Source organism: Corvus hawaiiensis, chromosome 16 (genome assembly GCF_020740725.1).
Source record: "Corvus hawaiiensis isolate bCorHaw1 chromosome 16, bCorHaw1.pri.cur, whole genome shotgun sequence".
NCBI classification, from domain to species: Eukaryota; Metazoa; Chordata; class Aves; order Passeriformes; family Corvidae; genus Corvus; species Corvus hawaiiensis.
The window spans coordinates 3,085,634-3,100,617 of NC_063228.1; the positions used below are offsets into that span (position 1 = coordinate 3,085,634).

At 42.1% G+C, this 14,984-nt stretch overlaps 1 long non-coding RNA gene across 1 annotated transcript in view; it reads right to left on the bottom strand.

The window, feature by feature from the left end:
• The window catches only part of LOC125334059, a 148,347-nt gene extending 133,676 nt beyond the window's left edge, over positions 1-14,671 (bottom strand). Inside the window, exon 1 of the long non-coding RNA XR_007207058.1 lies at positions 14,554-14,671. This is a non-coding gene — a long non-coding RNA (uncharacterized LOC125334059). The remainder of the gene's footprint in view (positions 1-14,553) is intronic.
• Positions 14,672-14,984: the final 313 nt, after the last annotated feature.

Below are 14,984 nucleotides of genomic sequence, written 5' to 3' on the forward strand. Positions count from 1 at the left end.
ACCAACAGAAATTATATATTTAAATCTTTTTAGGGATCTAGGCTCCAGTCTCTCTCTGTCTCAGTGCAGTCTGTGCAATGAGGATATCAGCACCTCCCCAGCTCACAGGCAGCAATTGATCCACGTAGATATAGAAACACTCAGATTCTGAGGCCATGGGAGCTGTCGAAATATCTAAGAATGATGACTCCATCTCCTTCCTCTGCAGTTATTCTTGATTTACAGAAATATAAATGAGACCAATTTCTCACCATTCATATTTAAGAGCACCTCCACAAAAACAGTGATTTCCTTGAGCACTAGAATTCAGGGACCTAATTTCCTGTGGATTTGCATCTGCATGCTGGGAGTCCCTCTGGATCCTCTAATAGGCACTGAATTCATGATACAGCCATTCTCTTAACTGGGCACTAATAGGATTTCTCCTCTTTACCCGGACGCCTGCATTCATGAAATGTGCTGAATTTATTCTCCCTACCTGTCTGTCTAAGCAGCCACCAAGGCTCATTTCCACTAAGAAACTGCCCTCTCACTAATTTAAAACATTCATATCCTCAGCTGCTCTAGCAGAAAGGGTATAAAGCCTAATACAATTAGTTTCAAGCCAGCTTTACTTACATTGGAAAAAAAAATTACACTGCTTTCAGTTCTCATCTCCCAAAGGGCTTTCATCATTTCAAATTCTGTTTGTATATCCCTGGAAGTACACTGACATCAAATCAGCATAAGTTAAGTGAGAATCAGTTAATGGAAATTTAATCTATATCATTTAAATTTTGTTTATCAAAATCTTGGCTTCACTCCAGCATAAAGGGTAGATGCTGAGTGTTCTCCCTACAGCTGGTAGAACTACTCCCCATGTGCTCATGGGACTGAAAGCAAATCTGCAAATGCATCCATATCTAGGGAAAGTGGGCAAAAGCCTGGTGCCAACACCGTGGTTGTATGCGCAGGGCAAAAACTCCACCTTGACTTTTCTCTGGAGCAGGAAAGAATGATTCCAGCAGCTTAGAGGGGTTTTTTCATGACCCACATTCTTCCACAAAGGGAAATGAAACCAGCAAAAGCTAATTTTCATGGAACTGGCTTGACTGGGTTTATAAAGGCTCTTAAAAAAGAAGCACCAACTTCCAAACCTATTTACAAGCCCACTCCTGAACAAATTTCTGGGCACTCTGCATTTTTTACCCATTCTTTTGCTTCAAAAGCAAATGGGCCTTTTCTGGAGTATATATGGAATAATGTCCTTTGGACAGCTTTCACATTAGGTGTCATTTTAGGAAGCTGAGTTTCTTATTCTTGGCTACTCACACTGAAGCTGCCATTCTTATGAGTCCATTTTAATGCAGCAATTAATATTCAGAACAAAGAACCTATGGTTATCCCATCATCAGAAATCCTTATGAGCTTGATTTTTTACTGTTTCCATTGTGTGGGAATATGGCTGCCATAGAAAAATAAAACAAAGTTTTCCTTTTTTTTTTTTCCCCCCCCCCTTTCTTTCCTCATGCAATTTACTTTTGGAGTAGCAAATCTTTGTGTTTTGGGCTGTGGGGTTTTTTTTTTTAAACCAACAAGCATTTGTTGTGTATTATAAATTGGAATGGAACATGCCTTTTCCCACAAATGTGTTAACCTGCTGGCCAGATGTGTACTTTGGCACACTGAGTGCTGGTTCTCTCATGTAAAGACCCAGAGATCAGACACTTTGGGTCTGTTCCCTGTTATCAAGTAGGGCAAAAATCTTGCAATATCAACAAGTACCAGATAAGGACTCCTTTCCTCTATGCTTTTTCTCAGAGCATTCAGAAAACCCTTTAAACTCTAAATGATTTATGTGCAAGCATTGAGGTGCCTATTAAAGATGCTCTAGTAGGGAAATTTTCTCTAGTGTGAGGTAGCCAAAAAAGAATAATCTGATTCTTCTCACCAATACTCAGAGATCTGCTACTTACTCACAAGGAAATGACACGTCAGTGTTGTTCCACTTGCCAGAATATATTTGTGTTTATCAAGGCAGCATGAGCCTGTAACTCCCAAGGCAAATTTTTTTTTCCAATTAAAACTGCAAAAAGGCACCATCTCCGCCACCTTCAGAAATTGTATTTTCTTTAGAAAAAAGGATCTTGATGGAAAATTCCAACTCAGCTCTTCCTAGCTCACAGGAGCAGAAAGAGCAGCGTGAATTCTGTCATGGTGGGTGATAACATCCCTCGAGGGCAGAACCTCCTTCTGCAGCGTCTCTTGCACAGAGCTGCACCAACCCCTGGGGACTGCACACCAGCAGACAGCTCCATGTGTGTCATCTCTTTGCAGAATCAAGGCCTCACCTGGTATTTTTGAGTTTTCATTTACATCTTGTGAAAGAACATGATCTAAGCATTTTGCTCCATTGAGGCCCATAACGTCAACTGAGGAGCAGAGAGAATTTATGCCAAGATAGAAAGGAGGTGGTTTTAAAAATGCCTCTGTCCATCAACTTAAATTTGTCTTTTTGTTGCCTTCTAAACCATAATTCCTTTGCACAGCAAACTCCTTAGGTAATGCCTTCAGATCTTAAGTATTTGGGTGTAGTGAGCACTCTGAATTTTTACAGGGTGTTCCACCTCTTTCCTGGATTCTTCCCATGGCTTTGCAAGTCGAAAGAGATGAGAATGGACCTGGGAGTCAATCCAGATGCCTATTTGATATCAGGTAATGCAGGAGAGATTTCACCCTGAGCCTATACCCCTCACTGACTCTGCTCAGGAAAGAGAGAATTTGCTGTACCTATGGGGAGAAAATGCACGATACAGAAAGCTGGAGGGCTGAGAAAGATTCCTGAACCCCACCCATAACCTATTTTAGGAGGACTAGCACTCCAGCTCTTAAAAAAACCCCCAAACTACTCAAAGGTATCAAGGATCCCCAGGTCTATTTTCCAGAGTGTGTTTGCTTTGGCTGCTTTCAAATCCCAGGGCTTGCTTTCCTCGCTGTGTCTCACTCTGTTAATCCTTTAGTCACTTAAACTGAGTTTGCAAGAAGCTTTTTGAATGATGCCACCTAGGAAAAGTCTACATGCTGTCTAGAAGCAGTTCATTGGGAATTTATCCATCACTGATAGCAGAAACAGACACTCACAGCATTCAATCCAAGCATGTGACACTGCAGGAGAGAGCAATGGATGTTGAGTATTTGTATTTATTAGGAAATAAAAATGGAGAAAAGCTGAGCTTTTGGCTTCTGTCCACTACTTTCCTTCACTTTAAATGTCTGCCCAGGCTTTGCTGTACCTCTGCATATTGTATTACCCTGGATTGCAGAGCTCTGTTTTCAATATTAACCTAGAGAGGAATTATTGGAAGGTTCTGGTGTGCTGTGTATCACATAAACCCTCACAGGGCTGCCATGGCAATAGGCTGGACACCAGCACTCATTTTTAAATGCTCTGGGGAATGGACTGGTACTTTCACAGAGACTAAATAAGTTGTCCCAAACAAAGTTACTTAGAGCTCAATATAATTACATTTTTCCCTGCAGAGGTGGCAGCAAAAGACTAAACTGTGTTCTCAGCTTCACATTCAGTAACATCCACTTTTCTGCAAAAAATAAAATCAGCTTCATTGTTTATCCTCATTTAGGATTATGAAAGATGTTCAGGGTCCTGTGCAAGATGATTAATGTCTTCAGCTGCCCGTGAGGCAAACGGGAGTCGGAGATGCTCAGGTTCTCACTTTAGTTAAATGGATTTCTGCCTGGACACAGCCTCTGGGCTGTAATATCCATTCCTGGGGGACACCAGTGGCTGAGGTTGCTGTGCAATTAAGGAAAAGCTCCTGAAAAGAGCCAGACTGCACTAGAACAGCATACCAGGAGTACCTGTTCCCAGCAATGCTCATCAAAAGATGCTCAGGAAAAAGCTAAAAATGAGGATCTGTGCAGACCCACCCGTCTCAGATACACGTTCACTGCCATCCAGAGCTCTGCTTCTGCTTTCTGAAGGTGATGCTGTTCCCTCAAATTTCCAGCCATGGGACAATGGCATCTCCCCACAGACAAAGGATAACACTGACCTTTGTTAGAGTTGTCCCTCTAACCTGCACTGCCATTTGGACCCAGTCCCACACACTCCAAAATCTGTCCCCAGCACCATCAGCAAAGACAAATAGCATTTCCAGCCTTCCAAGAGAAAGGGAATGAAGGACAAAAATGTCCCTTCATTTTTCTTTTGCATGCTGGGCCTTACTGCAGATTTATTAATGTCTGGGCAAAATAATTAGCATTCTTTAAAAAGTCTAACTCTCCAGCCAAAACTAAAATTAATTTGATAAATTCTCTTTGACTCTCAAGTTATTAGGTGAGCGCAGAAAATGTTCATAAACATGAAGGACCTTGACATTGCATTCTGAAAATTGCCCTCGTAATAAATTAAACATTACTAATATAATTTCTCATTGCACATTTTGCCCTGCTCCTTCTACCAAAGAAGGTTTTTGTATATATTTCAAGCTCCCTCACTCCACCACAGTTGCAAGAACTTTTATGTGACTGAGCTGTGTATTTTGAAATCTAATCTTTGCCAAATAGTTCTAACAGCAAATGTGAAATAACAACATGAGCAGTACTGCTCAGCATCACTTCAAGACTTCACAGCGTGCTGCAGTTTGGTTTGGATGTTCACAAAGATATTCTAATTAAAAATCCCAGTGGATTTGCTTTCTAAGGAAACTACCATTTCCATGATAATGTTTTATGTCTCAGCAAGAAACTGCAAATAGGCACTGAAAAGAGAAAGAAAGAAAAAATGCCAGTGCTGCAAGGACATTAATACATGAAAACTGGGTCAGAAATAATTTACAAAGATTACAACTATTATAAATACTGTGTTTTCAGCTGGAAAATTTGGCTTATCAAACTGCTTTTTAATTTTGATGATCTGATTGGAAATCTGACATTGTGACCTGTGAACAGCATCCTTCAGTCCTTCCATTTCCATGCAAATGAGAAGAGAATTTAGCACCATGAGAATGATGAGAGTTTGTCTTAACAAGAAATGGAAGTTGTGGCACAACATGAGACAGATCTGAGGGAGGAAAGCAGCACCTTGCTGGGCACAGGTATGAGATGTTGTCACCAATATCATCCTGAGAGGTATTTTCCTGAATTTAAAACTGCAGAACCAAACTCCACTGTGCAGCCACATGCATTTTACTAGATTATGCCAAAATCCCTCTAAGTGGCATTTATTTTTTTGTCTCCCTCTTTTTATATTATCCTTGGTGACAGCATCTATATGGCTCAATTGTAAGATAATTTTGCATACATTATTTTGTCTTTTCATAAATATTTACATTCTCTCATTGAGCTATTTCTTTTCTGTAAGGCACACGGGCTCTGTCTCACTGTTGATCACACTTCCACTGCTTGTCAAACTGTACAACATTTTCACACACAGGGTGAAAGGGATAAAATGCCCCTTTTGCTGCTGTGGAGCATATTAATTCAAGATTTTTTTTCCCCAGATTTTAACAGCTAATACACATCTATTTTTCTTTAAAGGAACTAAACATTTTGCTTTCTCTGACAGAGTGCTGAGGCTCAGTGCTACCCTTAATTACCACAAACCATCTGAGATCTACTGACTTAGGTAGAGCTACACCATTCTAACAGCAGAAGACCTGCCCTCTAATGTGCTGTGAAAATCAAGTTTTCCTGGCAATGCAGTACAAAGAACTTAAAAGCTAAACAGGGAAAATGTGATCTTTCACTGCCTTTTTTACTGCACAGGCCATGCACAGGGCTCCCAACATCATGGTGACCCTCACTCTTCATGTGGCTGACTTAGCAGCTGACAAAGACACTCCAGGAAAAAGGCTTAAACTGTCAACTTGGACATCTATCATATAGTTTCACTATATTTCAATATTTTTTCCACTCTAAAACAAAATTGAAAAACCGAGACAGAAGTTCAACATATACATATATATATGAGAAAATTATTCTTTCTCCAGGCTCTGCAGTCTTCAAAGGGCCTGAATTAGTTTAGTTGAAGTGGCCAGAAATACCTTTCCAGGCACACAGAGAGCCTGTGCAGCAGTGGGTGAAGTTTTGAGCGATGGCAGAAAGGGACTGGGACAAAAGTAGTTAAAACCCCTCTGTGCTGGTGCTCCCACTGGGATGAGACCCCAAACCCCACATCTCCCTTGCTCCAGTAGTTCTTTCAAATATGCAAGAGAACTTAGAAACCGAATAGAAAAAATGAGTCTGGTGACCTACAGTAGGATTGCTCGTCCCAGGAAGGCAGTCATGATTACAGGGCTTTCATCTCAGGTGACAGCAATTAGGATTTTCATCTTCTGCACGAATTTGTGATCCCAGAGCAAAGTCACTGCAATAGCACTGGAGAGGCCACATGTAAAGCCCCTCTCTATCATCACCAACCAAGCCTTAAAATCTATTAATCAAATATATGGTTTATTGAAATAAGGCACTGCCTCAGTTTATGCACTGTCTAAAGCCCAAGGGGGGGTCAGAGGAGCCCTTCTGAGACTGGGATGGGTCCACTCTGCCTGCACATCCAGAGGTCTGGAGAGCACAGGGAGTCAAATTGGTTACCCCAGTCGTGTGTATCAGGCTACTAATGCAGAAAAACAAGAAGATAGGAGGGAGAAGTAAAGCATGGGAAGGCACAGGGGAGAAAATAAAAAATAAACCGGACTATAACTGCTTACTAAACATAATTTTTTCTCACCCTGGGAAAAAACTGTTTTTCTGAATGTATTCTACATCATAATGGCACATGGAACAAATTAACTTGCAGCCATGACCTACATTAGGACGAGAAAAAGACTGTTCTGAAACAAAGTTGTGAGTTGATGTTGTCAAAATACTGAGCTGTTGTTTTCTTACAGCCTTTAGGATGATCCCCTGCAGCAAAAGGCTTCAGTGTATTCAACAGCAAAGCACGTCTCTTAATAGCTTTCAACCATTTAAGTTCTCAAATCCCTGGGAAGCATGGTTATCCCTCAGTCATTAGCCTCATTTGATCTAAGGACAAGCACAAACAAGAGCAAAAACCAGGAACTGCAGGAGTGGAAACAACATTTCCCAGAAACATTCAGTAGGTGTGAAATATTTGGAGTCCCCAGCACGACCACATCAAGCCAGTGAGATGTATATGTACTTGGCACACCCGTACTAGCTTTGAAATTGCTTTAGCCCTTTTGGATCACATCCAAAGTGGGGGAAAGCCAGCAGAGCCTACTCTTCTGCAGAAGAGGCAAAGCAATGCTTGTTTGTTCAAGCAGCCCGTGCTCATAATGAGCAAAGCACACAGAATTTGCTGGCAGAAGGGCTGGATTCCTGGCTTTGGAGCCGTACTTTTTGTGACCTGAAGAAGGCAGAGATGGGTTTCAACCAGGGCACTGAGTTCCAAGCCCACGAGCAAGCACAGAATCTTCCCCTTCCCTCTGGCTGTTTTTAGTCTGTTTCCAGCAGTCTGCTTCCTGCCTTCGCTCACATTCCCCGTGTCCCAAATTCAGGCTACACCCTGCATGTGGAAACGAGTCCCTTGCGAAGGGCTCTGCAGAGCTCTCCCCTGACAAAAAGCTCCAGTGTCGCTCCACTCTCCGAGGCTTTGGAAGCACAGACTGACCCATAAGCAACCCTTGCCAATGAACTTAAATATCAAGTTGCAATTAGGAGTCTGCAGTTGACGATGCGTGACACAGGGAAGGATGACAAGGCTGAAGGAGAGCCACAAAATGTCACCAGACATTATCAACCACCGTGGGGCCTGGAGCTCTCCTGGGGAAGGCTGCCAAGGAGGCAAGAGAGCACCACGGCTGCAACTTGGTGGCAAGTGGCCTCAGACAGTGTAAGAGACCCATATAAATCTCTGAAGGGTGGTGGAAAACAGCTCATGCAAGCAAGGGAAGCAGCAGGGAGTCTAGAGCTCTGAAGGCAAATGTTGGAGCATCACCGAACCATATGCAACCCTACAAAGCTAATGGCCCCAAATTACCCCTCACTAGCCTTAGTCTATTAAGACTTTGGTAGAGCTCTACTGGTGGCACTGGAAGCCTGCTCAGGGAGCCAAGTGGACTCTGGATCAGGCCCTAGGACTGGAAAATATATTAGGTCATAAAGTACTGTTACATATTTTATAAGGGAGCAGCTATCAATGTCTGCTCCACCCGGAGAATATACAAAAACCAGCTGGAAGCACAAACAGCTGTGCATATCCCAGCCTCTTTTCAGCTGCAGCTTCTTTCAGATGCTCCTAAACTCATGTTAGGAAGACATTTCCACATCTCCTTATCTCTAAAAGGACTCTTAAAACACTGAGAAAACCATTATGTTTGGTGACATATGTGAGTGAAGATAATTATAGCATAAATACGATATGCTTGGCATTATTGTCAGTTATTTGAGCTAACCTCTGGGTATGCAAAATGGGGATGATGAGAGATATGTTTGCAGGCAGCTTTAACAAGTGCTTCTTATATCACAACTTTTCTGTCAAGATTTGGGCATTTGTTAGCCAGATTTGAAATGATTCTGTGAATACAGCCCAAATCAGAGCACCCATTGCTTGTGCATGAGATTCTTCCCAGAACAACGGGTGGCAGGGACGTGTAGTGGTGGGAGGCACTGCTAATGAGACTGCTACTTATTGCTGAGGCAGAGATTTTTAAACCTGTACTAAATTACCAGATTCTTTGGCAGAATTCTTCACTCTCGCTCACAAATCTGGTTTTGATCACACATTCTGTGCTACAGATCCATTTGCAATTCTACTACAGTGCCACTGGCACTTCCAAGAAGGAAGAGAATCTGTTGATGGGTGGTTCCATGGTGAATCTGGACAATTTTGCATTTAGTTTCTTTTCCATCATGTCCAGGGTTTGGACCTAAATGGTTCTTCTGTCATGGTTTTCCTTCTCCCTTAGTCAAAGGAACTAAAATATGTGTTTCATTGATACGTCTTCTTGGTCACTGACTCTAAATACCCAACAACTGATGAGAAGATTGGTTTACTTTTCTGGCATTATCCCCCTGGCTTCCTGAGAGTAACAGATGGGTATTTAATTGTTATAAGGACTTCTATTTATTTTCCTAGAGATAAATGATAAAAAAAGAACACCGTACTTCACAGAGTGCCCTTAAAATATAATGTCTCTGAGTGGAAAACTTGCCCAGAGTTTTCCATAACACACCAAATTAAATAGAAGCTCTGTTTGAAAGACTCACAGAGCGCCTGAGGCTGTTTTTAGTGCTGCTCACATGGAAACGTCACAGCACAAGTCTCCACTGCAGCCCACGCAAGGCCGATATTGCTCCCCAGGAACAAAGTCATGGCCTGTGCTGGTGGAGAAATGGATGCAAGCCTGCATGGATCATTGGGAGATTCTTGGTGGCTGAGCTCTCTGGGGTAATGCTAGCTTCAGTATGGGACAGATTCAAGTGATTCACTGCCTCTGACTATGGCAGAGCTACAGAAATCTGTACACAAGAGAAGACTTCTGGAGACTGGTGGTTGCTAAAGCTCATATATCTCACATATCTGTCCTGAAGTTTTAGGTGAAATGCTTCTACCATCTCATTTTATCCACACAATAAGAAGCAGAACTAAAACAATTGCCCAGTAATGACAGAAAAGCCCAGACGTGATAACATCTGCCAATTTAACGTGGAAGCTGCCATGACATAGAGCAATTCCTGGGTGACAGTCTGTGATGAGAGTTCCTGCTCCAACACTTATTAGGAAAGCTATTGCCTCTGGAGAGGAAGGGCACAGAGAATACCAGTGACATGAAGTGTCTGAGCCACAAAGACTGAGCCTGCTGAAACTGGTTTTTAATAAATATGCTAACACAGAGGGAGTTCCTGAAAAGTGGACGACAGCTCGCGTGGTGCCAAGAGTCAAGTGGAGCTCAAGTTTGAGCCAGCTGGCCGAGGCAAAGCTGATAAAAACACCAATTAATAAAGATAATTAATTAAAATAATCAAGTATAGAAATATAATTAACGCTGGTAATCATGGTTTTATGGCAAGCAGGCTTCATCACACAAATCCGATGTCACTCTCTGATGAGATTACAAATTTGCTTGATAAAGACGACCGCAGAGATGCAACACACGGAGTTTGGTGAGTCACAGGACTCAGCAGAACACAACATGCTGGTAATAAAAACATTATGAAACATCTGTAGAAGAGAGGTTGTTTGTAGCATGATATGGTTGCAAAGCAACCACAGCCAATGGTTACAAAGCCTCAGTAATCTGACAGGCAGGACCAACTTCAGAAAATAAGGGGTTAATCATGGAGATCAATATGCATTCTTTAGCAATTTTGGGCACTGAAAGCAAGGTGTGTTTAATTCAACCAAATCCAAAGTTTCACAGCTATCAGTGAGGAATGTAGGTCATACAGACAGCAAGGAGGACTACATGAAGCAGAGGGTTGGGAAAGAGTTAAGCAGCTGAATATGAGCCCTCATTCTAGGAAAGAATAAAAAAAAAAGGCAAATAAGCAAATTTGACCTTTGGATATTCTAAAAGAAGAGAATTGGGGGTGGATTCTTACCTCTGCACACAGCACCAGCAAAACTGTCCTGTTTTAGCACTTACATTTTTTTAAGACTGTTGAAATCTTGAATAAGGAGCAAGTCTAAAATAATTTAGTAAAATGTCTTATATATTTCTATGGAATTCAATCAATCTGGCCAAGCAGCAAAACAACGGAAAGGTAACTACAGTATGTTTATACACACAAAAGGAGAAAACATTGGAGGACCTTTCATCTAAAGCAGCAAAGCATGACAAGAAGCAAGGTCTGAAATGTGAAGACACAGTTTTAAGGGAGCAATCAAGAACACATTTGAATTGGGAAAGTTATAAATTGCTTGCAGAAAATACAGGAGAAATGGTGGGTTCTGCAGTCCTCAGTATATACAAGTCAAAACTAGACGCTATTTGCATTTCTGGAAAAAAAAGTTAGCCAAATATAAGTTTTCAGGCTAAATATAGGGGTAACTAACCTTCATTAAACAAAATGCCAGAGTAAATGATCTAAAGGGTCCTTCTGGCCCTAAGCCAAATGAATCTGAAGAAACAGAGACTGCTTTTTCTTAAAAAAAAAAAAAAAATCACATGGTGACTTCTGGTTTTCAGCCAGTTGACAACATGCTCTAAATTTTTCAGAGTTTTGACTGTTTTTTCCATTCTGCCTTTAGTATTTCAAGCAGAGCAGCATAAATATTGTTAAAACATTTCCCACCAAAAAGGAGACTGTTCAGTCAATAATTTCCATTGGCATTCGTATATTCCTATATGTTTATGACTGGCTTTACAAAGTGCTGGATTCCTCTCAGCATTTCTTGGTGCAAAACAGAACATTTTGTCATTTAAACATGCACACAATTTTGGTTTGTACTATTTTTCTTTCCTACTAGCCATCATTCTTCCAACTATTCTCTTTATCTTTCTAGCTCTACAGTCACAAAGCAAAAAATAATTAATATTTTGTGAGTAATCAACGAAGTGAATGAACTTGACATGTGACGTTGTTGTTTATTCCTATCTTTGCAGCTGAGTTACATCAGTGCCATCTGCTAAAGTTTTTAATTTCTGTAGCACATGATAGGATCATGTTAAAGTGGAGCAGTTTCTCACTGCAGTCCTGTGTGTGGTGGGACATTATTTGCACACCTCCATTGCTGCACGATACATTGGATTCGCAGACATTAACAAATCCATTGCCCATGGATTTGTGCAAACTTTGGATCCAAAAATAACAGAAAACACAGAACTTTAATTGACCTAATGGAATGTGACCTCCAGGCCCAGCTTTTCCTGGCATTTCTCATGGTGTGTCCTACTTTTTCCCACTGTTTTCCTACCATGCTGGGAAGGCCCCCCTGTGCTGCTGGACCTCATGCTGCTGGTTCACTTGGTCCAAAAGGTTCAGCATAGCTCCCACCCACGCATCAAAAAGCTGAAGAAACAACATCCTTTTGTCTCACCAGCAAGATCGAGGCTGGTTATTTATTTTTTTTTTAAGTGATACAGCCAAATACGAGTTGGTTTATCTCATTGGGGAATTCCACTTTGGGAAAACAAAGGATGAAGTGGAGAGTCCTAATGAAAAGCATACACTGCTGCAACCTACAGGCCACAGCCAGAATGCATCTGCCAAGAAACACCTCCTTTTGGGTGGGAAGACATTTTTCACTCTGTTTTCCTCTCAGCGTTGTACTGATTGTCATGGAGTTATCCCTAAATTGTACGATATCAATGAAAGGAGAATTAGAACTCTGTTTCCAGAACTGGTCTCTAACAAGTACCAACATGTCTTCCATCCATTTCCAACCCATGCCAGGTGTTTACAGCTATTCCCCTTATCTTCCTAGCACTATAGTCACAAAGCAAAAAAATTAAATCCTGCTGCACACATTTAAGGTATATTTGAAGCAAGCACATGGCAGTCTCAGTCAGAGCTGCACACTGCACACCAGCCTTCCTCCAAGTGAAGTGGAGGACTCAGGTGGACTCAGTTTGGAGTAAACTCGGGCACCTTCCCTAGATTTTCCACAGCTACCAACTTTGAGACCATAGTTTGTCAAATAGCTATATCTAATTCAACCCCTTTGCTACAGGCATGTGAACAAGCACTGAAAACACCTGGAAACATCTCCTCCTCCACCCATGGGGAGCTCACGGCACCTTGGTTCTGCTGATGACAGTCAAAATTCCTTCCACATTCCTGACCAAAGCATCAGTTATAGTTATGGGGAAAATCAATCTGGGACCCCAAGGAGCAAGATGCAGGCTTTGCCTGGCTGGTGGTGGTTGGACTCACCATCTGCTCTTCCCTTCACATCATTTTCCTGCTGTAACCATCAAATCACAAAGTCAAAAGCAAGGTGGCTGATTACACTCCACAAATAGTAAATAATCAAGTCCCCTGAAAGGTTTTACATTTAGGACATGGAAGCTGAGCTTTTCCAGTCTTTCAGTGTTTGTTTGTCACTCGTGTAGCACCTCTGTGCTTTAGAACATCTCCCTTTGTACGGGAACACTTTGTGTGCTGTCAATGATTTGCTTGAATTATACACATTTCCAAATAACTACAAGGTCCAGAAACTAATGGTACGCTCAGAAACCAGCAGCAGTTTGTAAATCATTCACAGATCAACCAGGGAACAGAGCCTTGAAAGTACTATTCAAACAGCTATAATGTACTTAATAATATTGCAATAAAATTTTGACACTTGGAAATCAATAGGGTCTGACAGACTAAGTATAACTCTGTGGTCACAAACAGGAGTTTAACTAACTTCAGAAATATGGCTTAGGCTGGATGAAGATGAAAATTGGCCTTTCCCTTTACTGAGGGAAGAAAACAAGGCTTTCCTATGCCGTGATCACGTAGAGATTTCAACTCCCTGCTGCCGTGCTGCTCTCCTGATAAGAAGCTGTTTAATCTCCCTGACCCAGGAAACACCAATTCTGCTGATTCTCCAAAGGAAGGAGGATGTACAATGTGCCTTCATCTCATCTCAGACGTGTCTGGGGCCCTGAATGAGCAGCATGACAGGACATGCACCAGAGCTGCAGCGAGCCATGAGTCAGCCTCCTCCGGCCACAAACCCGAGTCATTGCAAAACTCCCTCCCATTTATCCCATCTGATCCTCTCCCCTGATTAATTTGGCAATGCTGCAGTTTTAAAAGCACAGCTATGCTCCCTGAAGAAGGTACAGAGTCTCTGGGGAGTCTTGGAGCAGTGTTGCCAACTCACATGATTTTTATCTTGAATCTTATGATTTCTGAGTGTTCTCCAGCCTTGGCTGCCAGAAGCGTGCAATGACATGAGAAACTCCGCGAGCTCCTCTCTTAATTCTTATTAACAGTAATTTTCTAGACTTTATGGTCTATACCCTAAAGACCCAGAAATCAGAACACAAAATGAAAAAGAGACCAATTTAGTCATTTTAACTGTGATTTTTAAGATTACTGTGTAATTCATGAAAACCTGACTCAATATATTTTTCTATTGAAGTTGGCAGCACTATTTGCTTTTCATCCTTTCTAAACTGCCCTTTAATATTATTCTAATTTAACTGTCTAGATTATTAAAGAAATTGGGAATACAAACTCTCTGTATCTGGAGGCAGAACAGCAACCTGAGTAATTTTTTTCAGGTGGAAAAGACTTGTTGGCACTGAATGAGAAAGAGCCACGAGGATGGTAGGGAGAAGAGGGGAAGGAGATAGGTCCTAACTGGAAAGGCAGAGAAGAGAAAGAAGAGTTTTCTTTCCTTAAGGAAATTCCCCTCCATGGAGCCTCCCAGAGGAAGAACAGCATCTTTGGCTGCTCTTCTCAGGATGAGATAGGCTGCAAGAAGCAAGGACATCTTCTGCAAAGCATGTCCCAAAGCACATAGCTCATCTGCTTCTCCTCTGGTTTCCACAAGACTGCAGAGCCAGCTCTGAGCCAAGGAAATGCTGTTTTGGGGCAAAGAGCAGCCTGTATTTAACCATCTTTGAACCCAGAGGGGCAAATTAAACATACATATGATGCAATTCTTGTAGTTGCCCAGCTCCCAAGCTGGGCTTCTCCTCTGCCCGTCCAGGTGCCAGAGGCCGTGCACGCAGTGGGTGCATCCACAGTGTCACTGCTCTTCAAAGCATCCAGGCTTGCCAATGAAGAGAGGGCTCCCATTCCCTCCTCAAGCATTCAGAAAGGGTTTGCTGAAGTCTGCTGTGGCCAAGTAATGCTGCTGACAGTGCCAAGATCTCTCTGTTGCTCATACAGCAGCCAAGCTCCCATAAAGGGGCTCTTTGTTAGGGCCAACTGTTGTGACGCTGAGGAGGCACATGACCATCAGCGCCGCCGTGTTTCGGGGGCAGGCAGGAGGTTGTGCACAAGTTGTCTGTGCCTCTCTAAGAAGAGCTGCTTTGACAGCAGTCAGACAATGGCTATCACTGCTCATGGAGGAAGTG